Source organism: Lepisosteus oculatus, chromosome 2 (assembly GCF_040954835.1).
Source record: "Lepisosteus oculatus isolate fLepOcu1 chromosome 2, fLepOcu1.hap2, whole genome shotgun sequence".
NCBI classification, from domain to species: Eukaryota; Metazoa; Chordata; class Actinopteri; order Semionotiformes; family Lepisosteidae; genus Lepisosteus; species Lepisosteus oculatus.
The window spans coordinates 52,342,706-52,355,038 of NC_090697.1; the positions used below are offsets into that span (position 1 = coordinate 52,342,706).

The 12,333-nt window shown below is 37.9% G+C and overlaps 1 protein-coding gene across 25 annotated transcripts in view; it reads left to right on the plus strand.

Moving 5' to 3' along the window:
• The window catches only part of LOC102692053 (syntaxin-binding protein 5), a 219,130-nt gene that overhangs the window by 116,165 nt on the left and 90,632 nt on the right, over positions 1 to 12,333 (plus strand). The window lies entirely within an intron of this gene.

A 12,333-nucleotide genomic window follows, 5' to 3' on the forward strand; every position in this document is an offset into this window, starting at 1 on the left:
TTGATAGACAAGTGGATGTCTAGAAACGGAAGAGTGGTGGAAGATATGTTAACCGTATATTTGAGGGACGGGTGGAAGTTGGTGAAATGGTGCAGGAAGAATTCAAGCTGATCGTTGGAGCATGTGGCGGCACCGACGCAGTCATCAATATATCGTTTGTAGAGGTCAGGGACATAGCCAGTGTAGGAAGCGAAGAAGCGTTCTTCTACCCAGCCGACAAAAATGTTGGCATAGCTGGGTCCCATTCTGGTGCCCATGGCAACTCCACTGACCTGTTGGTAAAAAAGATTATTGAAAGAGAATGCGTTCAGTGTGAGGACCAATTCTGCAAGGCGTACCAGGGTGTGGGTACAGTTCTGTGTTATACTGTATATATTTTATTGGAATATCTCTAAAGAAAAGCAAATTTGTTTTCTAATAGTGGGCTGCAGTGATATATATATATACAGATGCAGCCATTCAAAATGCGCGGTAAAAACCCGCGGTACAGTAACCTACCCACAAGCCACCGGGGGGCACCGGAGGGCACCGCAGGGCAAGTGATTGGCTGGCCAAAATGACCGACAGGGGCACTCGTGGTGCATTGGTTGGTAGTGCAAAGATTTAATCATTTAATGTCTTTACTGTGCACATTTTAATCCGCTTAGTTTTGAATATTTATATGGATTTTACCACTAAAGGGAAATTTTAGTAGCTGAGCATAAAAAGAAGAGGAGCATAACGCATCTGAAGGTCATAAACGATATTTATTTAGGAACATAAACATTACTGTATGTATGTAAACTGTACTGTGTATGGCTGGTCTTGGTAGTTTAAAGAAAAAATACACACCAGTCTTCCATTTCTCCCTAAACATTTTAAGCATGAAAGTTTTATGAAACGGTACCCAAATATGCGATTGCTGTATAGAATGAATTTTAATTTAAAAAAATTATTTAACACGAACATTAAGCTGTTTACATCTTCCGCCTGAGAACAGTCACCCGTTGCTACCCAACGCAGAAACACAGCCACTAACTAGCAAAGAGAGGACATTAGCTACCCAATATGATAAAGAAATAAATGATTATTTTGTTTATTTCTTTTGCACATTTATTTGAACATTTCCATCGATTGTACAAGCACTTGGAAACTGTCCAATCCCTAGTTCATCAGACATTTTCTTTTACGCTGCGGGCATTCTCCCGGTCTGTGTCTTCTAGGATATAATGCCAGCGCTTTTTTGTTAAATTTGTGTTTCCAATAACGCCACAGCAAACTCTTGTTTTTATGTCCACTATAACAGATCTCCTTTGCTTTTAACCGAGCATTTAATAATTTCCTAAAATGAAAATGATTTACTTTATTTCCCTCACGGGATCAATAAAAGTATCTATCATCTGTCTAAATTATGGGACAGAATTCTGGGGTCTCCCCATACCAGAGATTATGGTAGGGCTTCAGAATGGTGATTGGCTGACACCATCTGACACCCCTCTGATTGGAGAAAAAAGATGTGCTGGTTTGCTATACATACTGTACCAGGAAGAGGATTTCTTTCTATTCAAAACGTGTATTTTAAAAGTTTAAGAAGTAAAAACCTTACAGCGTACACAGATTTCTAAACTGATCAGGATCGTTATCTTTGTCTTATGCATAATAATGTTCACCGCTCTGTCCAGCAAATTAATAATAAACTTTATTTTATATAGTGTTTTAAACGAATAAGTAATTAGATTGCTCATAAACCTAATCACTTGCTTTTTCATTTTATTTAGGCTCAGATTTCAACTATAGATCGTATTATTAATAACCATAATAACAACCAACCAACAAAAACAACCATATAAACATAATACCAACCAAAAACATAGATAACAACCACAATACAAAATCAAATAATCAAACCATTTTACTCTCGCAAAGTCCTCCAGTTATCATAATCCCGCCCCTTATGCAAAACCAAACCTTCCTCCCATCCCAGTTTATCCTGTTTATCATAAACAAAATCCACCTCAATTTTCAACATAAAGCATTACACAAAATCAATACCTCAACACTCCATACTCAACAACGATAATTCACAAACAGCCAGAACATGTAGCTACACATTCCCAAACAGACCTAATTTCCATAACCCCGCCCCTTATGTAAAACCAACATCCCTCCCCTGTTCTCTCTCTCCCCTGGCGGTTGTAATTGTTTTTATTTTCAAATAAATTTTAGCAAAGTCATGTATTTTAAAAATCTTAAGATTTTTATATTTATGTCTTTATTTAGTGGTTTCATTAGTGACAAAGGCTAAACTTTCTTGGAAAAATGTCTTTTATGTAAACCATGTTTGCTATTAATTCATTCAGGGCTAAAATATGTTCATTGTCTTCTAATGAAAGAAGGGTTCCTTTCGCCGTAGTCGGGAGCCTAGCCTTTAACTAGTAAGTACTGTATTTACTGGGTTTTTGAGGGGGGGGGGGGGTGTCTTTCGCTGGAAATCTCGCCTCCTACTTTGAAAATACCCGTGAAACCGGTTCAATTTGTCACAGCCAGCACTCCTGCAGAGAGGGGGGTTGTACTTGCAGTGTATACAGTACACGCGTTATGCTCTTCGTTAATGTCTGTGAAGTTTTATTTATTCTCTGAGCCATACTGATTCTTCTGGAAGCCAGTTTCCGCCAGGGAGTAAAAAAAATGAATATCGTTTGTGACCATCAGAAGCTTTATGCTCCTTTTCTTTTTTCCAGTGGATTGAACAGGGAGAGGCATTTCATGATGTACTTTTCACTGATGAAACAACAGTGGCTCTGGAACAGTTTTCAACCAAGTCGTTTTATAAAAAGGGGAGATATGTACACGTTACTGAAGCTAAAAGTTTAGCCTTTGTCACTAATGTAACCACTAAATAAAGACATATAGAAATCCCTACGTTACAGACTGTATATGGCTGGTATTGGTAGTTTAAAGAAAAAATACACACCTGTATTCCACTTTCTCCCTAAACATTTTAAGCATCAGAGTCTTACATGTGGTTATTTCGAAAACGTTTGTACGTGCTCCTTCTGACCATGTTACTGTTTACTGTTACTGACCATATTAAGTTTAAGTGCCTGTGGGCACTTTTCCTGTCCCTGGGGGATGGACTGTCTTTCATTAGAAGGTTAGTCTGTTCTACTCTGAGAATGTAGAGGGGGTGGAAAGTGCCCGCGGTCATTTAATTAGTATTAAAATTCACACTGATTCCCTTGCGAAGATAAGGACATAGGGATATTCGTGCGTGGTCAAAAAATGGCATAAAAACGACAAAGTGAAGGCTGTGAAAACATTCACAATGTACTTTATACACAAAGCAAATATACCCCCCCTCCTCTCTCAATTCAATTCAAGCTGCTTTATTAGCATGACAGATGGGTACAATCAGTGTTGGGTATTTACTTTGCTTTGAGATGCCACTTTTAAAGGTGATATATAAAATCAAGGCTTTAACTTGCTTTAACTCCGCAAGTCTGAGTTCTTGTGTCTGTCCTATCCGAACCCGAAAGTATTACAATATGTATCTTTATAGCAGGTGGTGTACAGCTTTTTAGTATAGATTACACTTTTCTAAAATGTATTTAAAAAATAAAAACAATTACAATCTAATCTTTGCACGTTTGATCCCAAAATAAATCTAAACGGGGAGAAAGCTATGCTGAAAGTTTATTAAGATACTTAGAAGACAAAGATATCAATTTAATCAAAAAACACATATATTTAAACCCGCATTTGCGATTTAAATCAAAACGTTATTTAAATCAATATAAATGTTTATATTGTAACGCCTAGGTGACTATTCATTGTTATTAAAATGACTTAAATTCGATCATGTTGTGATATTTAGAAATATAAATTTGTTTGGTGCGAGTGAGGTTTTATTTAATCTCTGACTCAGTGATGGCCTGGCATGGTGAGGTGCGCTGGCAGCTATGTGGTGTTACGCAGTGGTGGCCTGACACAGTGAGGTGCCCTGGCAGCTGTATGATGCAGTGGTGGCTTGGCACGGTGAGGTGCGCTTGCAGCTATGTGACACAGTGGTGGCCTGGCACGGTGAGTTGCGCTGGCAGCTGTGTGGTTTGACGCAGCTGGTGGCATGGCACGGTGAGTTGCGCTGGCAGCTGTGTGGTTTGACGCAGCTGGTGGCATGGCACGGTGAGGTGCGCTGGCAGGTGGGTGATGCAGTGGTGGCCTGGCACGGTGAGGTGCGCTGGCAGGTGGGTGATGCAGTGGTGGTCGGGTATGTAGAGGTGCACCGGCAGCTGTGTGTTGTGACGCAGTGGTGGCCTGGCACGGTGAGGTGCGCTGGCATATAATGAATATATTCATGTGCATCCAACACACAGTTCAACACTAGCAACTACACAAAATCTAAAATATGAGCTCAACTTGCCACTTACAATACCAACAGTACCAGCTAACTTTAGTAGTGACATTTTCATGGATCTTTTTAACAATAACATTTACAACATCAGACTTCAGACACAATTAAACAGGCCTCAAAAAAGTCTGGTACAAACATTTTCAGCATGGTGAAACATGGTGAACATTTCCACCACTGCATCACACCACACAGCTGCCAGCGCACCTCACCGTGCCAGGCCACCACTGCATCACACAGCTGCCAGCGCACCTCACCGTGCCAGGCCACCACAGCGTCACACCACACAGCTGCCAGCGCACCTCACCGTACCAGGCCACCACTGCGTCACACCACATAGCTGCCAGCGCACCTCACCGTACCAGGCCACCACTGCATCACACAGCTGCCAGCGCACCTCACCGTGCCCAGCCACCACTGCGTCACAACACACAGCTGCCAGTGCACCTCTACATACCCGACCACCACTGCATCACACAGCTGCCAGCGCACCTCACCGTGCCAGGCCACCACTGCGTCACACCACACAGCTGCCAGCGCACCTCACCGTGCCAGGCCACCACTGCGTCACAACACACAGCTGCCAGTGCACCTCTACATACCCGACCACCACTGCATCACACAGCTGCCAGGGCACCTCACCGTGTCAGGCCACCACTGCGTCACACATATTTCAGCGCCATATATTTCATGGATATTATGGAATATAATGGATGGATATCTTAGTTATCTTTCTAGTTCACAGGTTTGCATGCATAATTTAATTTTGAAAGCCACTGAGACATCAGGTACTACTGTTGTATTTATGAAAAAGAAACAAAACAAAAAACATACTAACAACTGTGCCATCCTACTCCTTAGTTAATACATTTTAGTATTCATAAACAGTTAACATTGTTAGCAAAATATTTTGAATTATATTTAACCCTATTTTTTCTTTAGTTTTGTATTTAACTTATTATATGATAGTCAGACTTAATGTATATTTGAACAATGAAAATATATTTTTACAAGATTTTTACAAGGTATTTTTTTCTTTTCATGATAGGTGTCGCATTTTAAATCATTTTCATAGTTAGAAATTATGAAACGCCCTGTTAAAAGCAAGGAAGTTTTTAAAAACTTCCTTGCTTTTAAAACAAAATCCCTGACAAAGTATGGCTTGGACAGATTCCAATTGCTTGTACATATGTGCTAAAGAAATTATACTTTGAGTATACAGCTTGTCCAAAGTCATCCATTATTAATACTATTAGTAATATCTTCAGTAAAGGCTTTCATGCATAAATATTTCTGATAAAGGTAGGTTGTGTACTTTTGTCCAACTGAGCAATCTTGCTTTCATAAAATATACCAACATTTTAATGACTGATGATTAACATGCTGTAATACACAGTTCAAAATTAAAGGCTCAAATGCTGTACATGAGAGGTTAAGCTCCCCCTGGCGGTTTTACAAGGCGACGCCGGATAGTTAGTCACGTGACACACGTGAACCGCGTGATACCCCGGTGGGCGTGTCGCGGTATGCCGCGAAATACCTCACCCATTTTGAATGGCTGCATCTGTATATGTTGTTTTATATATTGTTCTTGTTAAATATTATTTTTCCAGTAACCCATATATAAATTAGCATAATCTTTGGACAGATAAATTGTAAATAATACTTGGGCAGTAATAATCATTTAAAAATTAATTGAATGCTAGAATAGTTACATTTAATATATAATTCTCCTGTAATTGATATTCTTTAGCATCAAAGAAAAATGCCATACTTGTAGCATTTTGGGATGTGGACTTTCACATCCAACATAAAAGTTAAGATGAATTAAAAAGGCACTGTATGTGAAGGAAGCAACTTGATCATATTAGTTAGTCTACCTGAAGGATGTAAAGGATTATTTTAGTCAAGAAATAATTTTGGTAATTATGAAATCATGGTGTTAAAGGATGTTTAAAAAAAATTCGGTGAGCAGATTGCTTTTATTGTCCAAATGACACTAAATCTGTTTAAATGACAACACTACAACTCCTATTAAAAGTTGAGAGAGATTTAGATTTATGTTACCACTGTTTTTCATGTGACCCTTATGTTCTTTAATTGTTTTACATAGTGATGTTTGGGTACGATATTGACTGTAGTACAGTCTTTGCTACTTCTCCCTACTTTTCTTTTCCCTAATTTTCTGTAGCATGTGTGATTGAAAGCCGACACCTGATGTACAAAAAAGGAACTTGTAATGTCCTTTTAATGTTTAATGTACAAACTGTACTGGTGACTGAAAGCAAAAAAAAAACAGAATTCAGGACAGTGTTCTAGCTTCAGATCGATCACACAAAGTTCACTTCAGCATCCCTTCAGAACCTTGGAAACCAAAACTTTTCCCCAGCTCACAACCCAAACCCGAAAATAACGGCCATATCCTCTTTGTGTCTCCCTGCCTAGTGTTAGGTGAGGAAACAGTAACAGCTACAATACTGAAGATATTTAATGCTAGATTGTTAGTGTCTCCAAGAAAAAATAAATGAGTTTTTTTTTAACTTGTCAAGATGGAATGAGGATGATTTTCATTCTCTGAATAAAATCACATAATTCTCATTTTAATTTTCTTCCAGCTGCAGGGTATTCCATGTTGTGATCAAAACACTTAAAACTGTTTTTTTCAGAGCCATAATTGTTGTAGAAACCATATACTTTATTTTGATAAATACACTTATATTTGAAACATTATTATCCTTTGTTCTGTTTCTTTTTAAAACATTTTTTTAGTCTCCTGATCTTCGATTACCTGAGTTGATACAGATTTTAAGATCACTTTATTGGCCATATACAATTTCTTATATTAGGAATTTGTATTTTTGCATACCCAAACTTACTCTCCATAAGACACACAGACAGGGAGAGAAGCTTGGGGTGTTTCAGAGTGCAAAGTCAGACATTTACTGTATGTGGCACCCTTGGAGCAGTTGGGGTTTAGGGCCTTCCTCAGGGGCCCAACAGAGTAGGATTCCTCTGCCAGCCGCAGGATACAGACTCGCAATCTTCCAGCCACAGGCACAGATCCTTAGCCACAGAGCCGCCATGTTAGTTTATGAAATATCATGGTATACTTCCTAGTTAAATTGCTAGGTGTAAGTGCGTAATTTTTGTTTTAGCAAGTGAAAGAAATGTGCTTTGCAGCCTCCAATTGTTCGTAAACATGATCATAGTTTTGAGCTCTGTTACCTAAAAAAGGAAGCAAAAACAGATGTCTTTTCATAGCTACTGTATGTTTCAAAATGAAAAGTTTTTAGGATATTTTTTTTCTGTCCCATAATTCAATAATAGACAGTTATAATGGGAACAGAATAAATTCCTGATAGGAGCAAGGAGGGATTTTTTTGTGTTTTCAAAATTGTCCAGGGATTAAAAGTGTTTTGTTAATAAGAGGAGCCTACCTGTGGTTATTGGTTGGCCTTCATTATTGCACCTCAGATATTTATACAGTACCTACAGTTAATTTCAAATGTGCAAGTCTTACATTTTATTCAAGTAAAGCCTGTGAACCAAAATGAACAGAACATTAACCTTTACTTAAAAATCAGATTTTTTTCTTTAGTGGTTGCTTGGCTTTTTTGGTTACGAGATGTTACTTTCCCTATGTGGACCATATAACTTATGCAATTCAAAGCAAAATGTTCAGCAGTTGACAAACAAGTTCTATCCAATGAGAATGCGGGAGAGGTGAAGTTGTATCAATTCTTTTTGTTTTGATATATACAGTAGATACCCAGAGTAAACTTTTATGGCAACTGGCCTGTTGGTAGTGTAGGTTAAGCCCTGTGGTATAGATATCGGTAGATATCAGTGGCTCAGGTCTTGGCAGTGTCATTAGCTGACTTGACTGAGCTTCCCCTACCAGTGGTTGTATGGGTACCTTGGCTTGCCTTGCAACAGTGGGCCCTGTGGTTTGAAGTGTTGTTATTCAGAGCAGTATCACTTCTCCATTAAATGTAGACCCTACTAACAAAAATAATGTATACATACTTTTATACATTTTCTTTCCTTTCCATCTAAACTGTTAGACTTTGTCCTGAGGGGGGGTGCTGCAAAAGAAGAGTGGAGGTTAATTCAAGTCCCAAATATAAAAAGAAAGAGAAAACAATGTTTTGGCTGTGGTATATTTTCTGGGAGTTTTTTTCTTTTTCTTCTTCTCAGCATTGAATTAACTTCTGCCTTTTCCTATTATGTTTTCTTGTTCTAGGCAGTGATGCACATTCTGGAATAAATTAGTTTATGTTCATAATTCCTGCAGTTCCTGCACCACATTTCTGCAGATAGTTTAAAATTGTCCTTCATAATTAACATTACACTTGCGTATTTCTACCAGGAGCCCATTTTAGATTTTCCTTATGTGATATAGTATTCTAAAACTGTATAAATAATTGTGTGTAATTGTATTTCAACTGGGTTTTAGTAAACATTTTCACATAGCATTTCCTTTTGTTGTTGGAGGTCATAGGACTTTAGAAGTGGCCAGTGCCTCACCATTTTCAGATGTTTTTTTAATGCAAATTCAACATAGAGTCAAATGCACTCCACAAACACTGTGCTTCCTGTATGAGTATTTCTAGTTCCGATTCTGGTAAGATTAGATTTATGATGTCTGTCAAAAAGCAGAAAATGAACCGTCACTGCCATTTCTTTGCTGTTTCACTGTATCACTATCTAGATTTAGCTGATTGGGAAAAGAATAGTATATCAAGGCAAGCAAGCAAAAAACAAGCTTACATATTCATTATGTAACTATTCCAAATCCAGCCCACAATTTCTCTCCTTCAATTCTAATGGGAGGTTATAATTTGGAAAAAAACATATCATTGTACCCCTTGAAACATGTACTTTCACTTTGTTGAAAATTGTTTTTATTCCAAAATACTACTACTATACTTCTTGTAATGTTTTATATACATACAAAGTGAGGGTTAAATTCAGTGGAAAGTTAATGACTGAAAATCTGCAACCTTTTTACCTCGTAGCCAAATTACAAACGTTGAACAAGGTTGGGCCTGGTCCATACTGACATTGGAGACTCAAAGGGAAACCAGGTTATTGCTGCAAGTGAAATTGGCAGACCAGTAGGTGACTCTTCCCTCAAGACCAGAATTTCAAACAGCACCCCAATACGGTAACCAAAAACTCTGTACAGTAGGAAATGCTTTCTTTTGAAAGAAAGTCCTGACATGAAATACCCCCTTTTATAAACAATCCAAAAAAATAAACCACAACAAAACACCCCTTTCCATCCCCAGCTAAAATGGCAACAAACCCCTGAGGTGAGTAAAAACACCTCATTAAAAAAACTAAAACTGCAACAATAATAGGAATAGAAAACATATAACATGCTGTATATACAAAACTAAAATAATGATTTAAGATGTTTGCTGACTCCCCATCGGATTCCCATTGGATTGGATTCTCCAGACCCTTTTTGAAAGAACAGGATTGTTAACCTGGTATCTTGGCTAAAATCCACTATGACTTTGTTCTGCATGGCCTCACTAAACTTTTTTAACTTCGGCTAATAAAGAAATTTCTAATTTTCTTTGCCTGAACTGTTCTGTGGTGAAACTGCACATGACTCAAGCACATGGCGCCACACGTCACCCAGGTGCTTGCTGCACTTTAGTAGTGAATGAAGTAGGTCTCTTATACTGTATGTAAAGCACTTTGGGTTTCTTTGCTTTTGGGAGTTCAAGTTTCAGAGTAAACATGTACAGTAGTTCATCAAAACCAAAAATAACATTGCAGAGTGTGGAAGCCCTTGTCTGCTGTAGATCAACTTTTGGATGAGCATTTTAATTCAGGCCTGTGAATTTACAATGGCAGCCAGATTTCACAGATACAATATGTATCCAGGTGCTTTTGCTGGTTTTATGTATCAGCAGAGCATCCACTTTATATTCTGTCAAATACATTTACTGATGTTAATTTATTTACGCTGCACTTGTCTCTCTCTCCTATGGGGGTGATGTGTGATGCCAGTCTCCCGCTAGAGAACACAAGTTTTAGTTATGGATTAGCAGTGTAATTGGTCTCTCAACACTAGGGACTATGTGCTGAAGACCTCTGTGGCTCTTTAATGTGCTGTTCTCCCATAGATGTTTACTTCAAAACTTGAAATCCCACAAAACAATCCATCATTATAAGGCTTTAACTTCTTTTGTCAGCTTCATAAGATGTTAAAGATGGCAAGAAACAGCCTGTATATTTATTTTGGATTAGCCTTTAGAAATATTTGATTGGCTTTCAGGGATAAAGGGATAGACTGATATTTAGTGAATTTTAGGAATATTCTGTCAGTACCAACAGACCCCTAGAAACTAACAGAAAAAAAAAAAACATGACTGGCACCTGTTAAATGTTCGACTGAGTCTGTTAGTGTCAAATAGCCAAAACATTTTTACTTTAATCATTTTCCAGATTGAAGTGCAAAGTAACAAGCATGTTGAGTGCTGTCACTTTATGAAAGCTCTCATTTCCATGGGACTTCAGAATAAGAGCAATGACACCCCTCCTTAATTGAACCACTCTCCCCAGCAGTTATTCATCAGGAGCCTGTAGTGCTTTTTGTTTCACCATTCTTAAATTATTTTTTTGTCAAGAAAGCTAACTACCCGTGAGCTGGGCTGATAAGTCTCCATTTCAAGCTGGCCAGTGACAGACATGGCCTTGGTTCATGCCTTTTTGCGATCAGTAATGTTCAGTTTTGCCTTTTTTGTTATGTTATACAAGATCCTACATCAAAGTATATTTTCCGGTTGACTGATGGACTTATTGCTGTATAAATAAGGATTTTCAGAAATATTTCTGTTATTAACAGGAAGATTGGCAAAAAAAAATGAATCATAGCAGAAAGGGCAAGAGTTATGAAAATTTCATATCCTTCTTTTTTCTGTTTCACATACACTACAGTACTACCCATTTTTGTTTTGCCTGCCACTGCAGATCTGAAGGAATATTGTTTTTATTGGGAGATCTCTTTTCAAAATGAGTTTTTTTGTTTGTTTTGTTTGACCATCGTTATGTTTTTCACGAAGAGCACTTCTTCATAGCTACCAGATACAGGTGTTCATTGAGATGTAGATCCCAGTACAGTGATACTGTAGAAACAGTCATTTTTATGCATAGTACATTACTACAAGATTTGTGAAATATTCACAAAATACGTAAAAGTGACAGCCGTGATGTTAACCCATCATCAATATTGCTTGTTGACGACATGTGTAACTATGTTATAATGCTATGTTATGTTATTAAGGTTTTTTTGGTGTTTTTTGGTGTGTGGAAAATAGGAACAGTTCTAAATAGTTATTTAAATAAAGTTTATTTATATGTTGCTGTGGTTCTAAAATGTGATTCTAAAGTGGAGGGAGGAGTCTTAAGCAAACTACTGTATTAGCAGGAGAGTTTTAAAATGCATAGCAATCACAACTGTATCACTGTAACAGTGGTAAAAGATTTCAGACCATATCCAGAGGTGAACATCTTCACAAAGAGACCCTTGGGAAGGAGCATATGTTAAGGACGTTTTGGCCGTCTCATCCTTTCATTTTTAATCCGGCTGCAATTTCTAAATCACATTTAAAACAGAACAAAAAGCCTTTCTTTATGCAAAGGGTTTTGGGAGCAAGGAACTAGCTACCTAGCCAATTTGATATTGAATCTGATATGGGTGTGACACCCAAAGAAGGCTTATTTTAAACCATGTATAGTCCTTTCAGATTATATAGGCATTTTATGATGTCATGTAGTGATCTTTATGAGTCTTTCAAAGCACCCTGCTATTACAGCTCAGACTACTTGCTTGCTAAAAAACATGTACTGTATGCAGCGTTTCAAATGATATTGCCATCAGTACTGCATTAATTTGTGTGCTTCATGAAAAAATAATACATTGGGCTGTA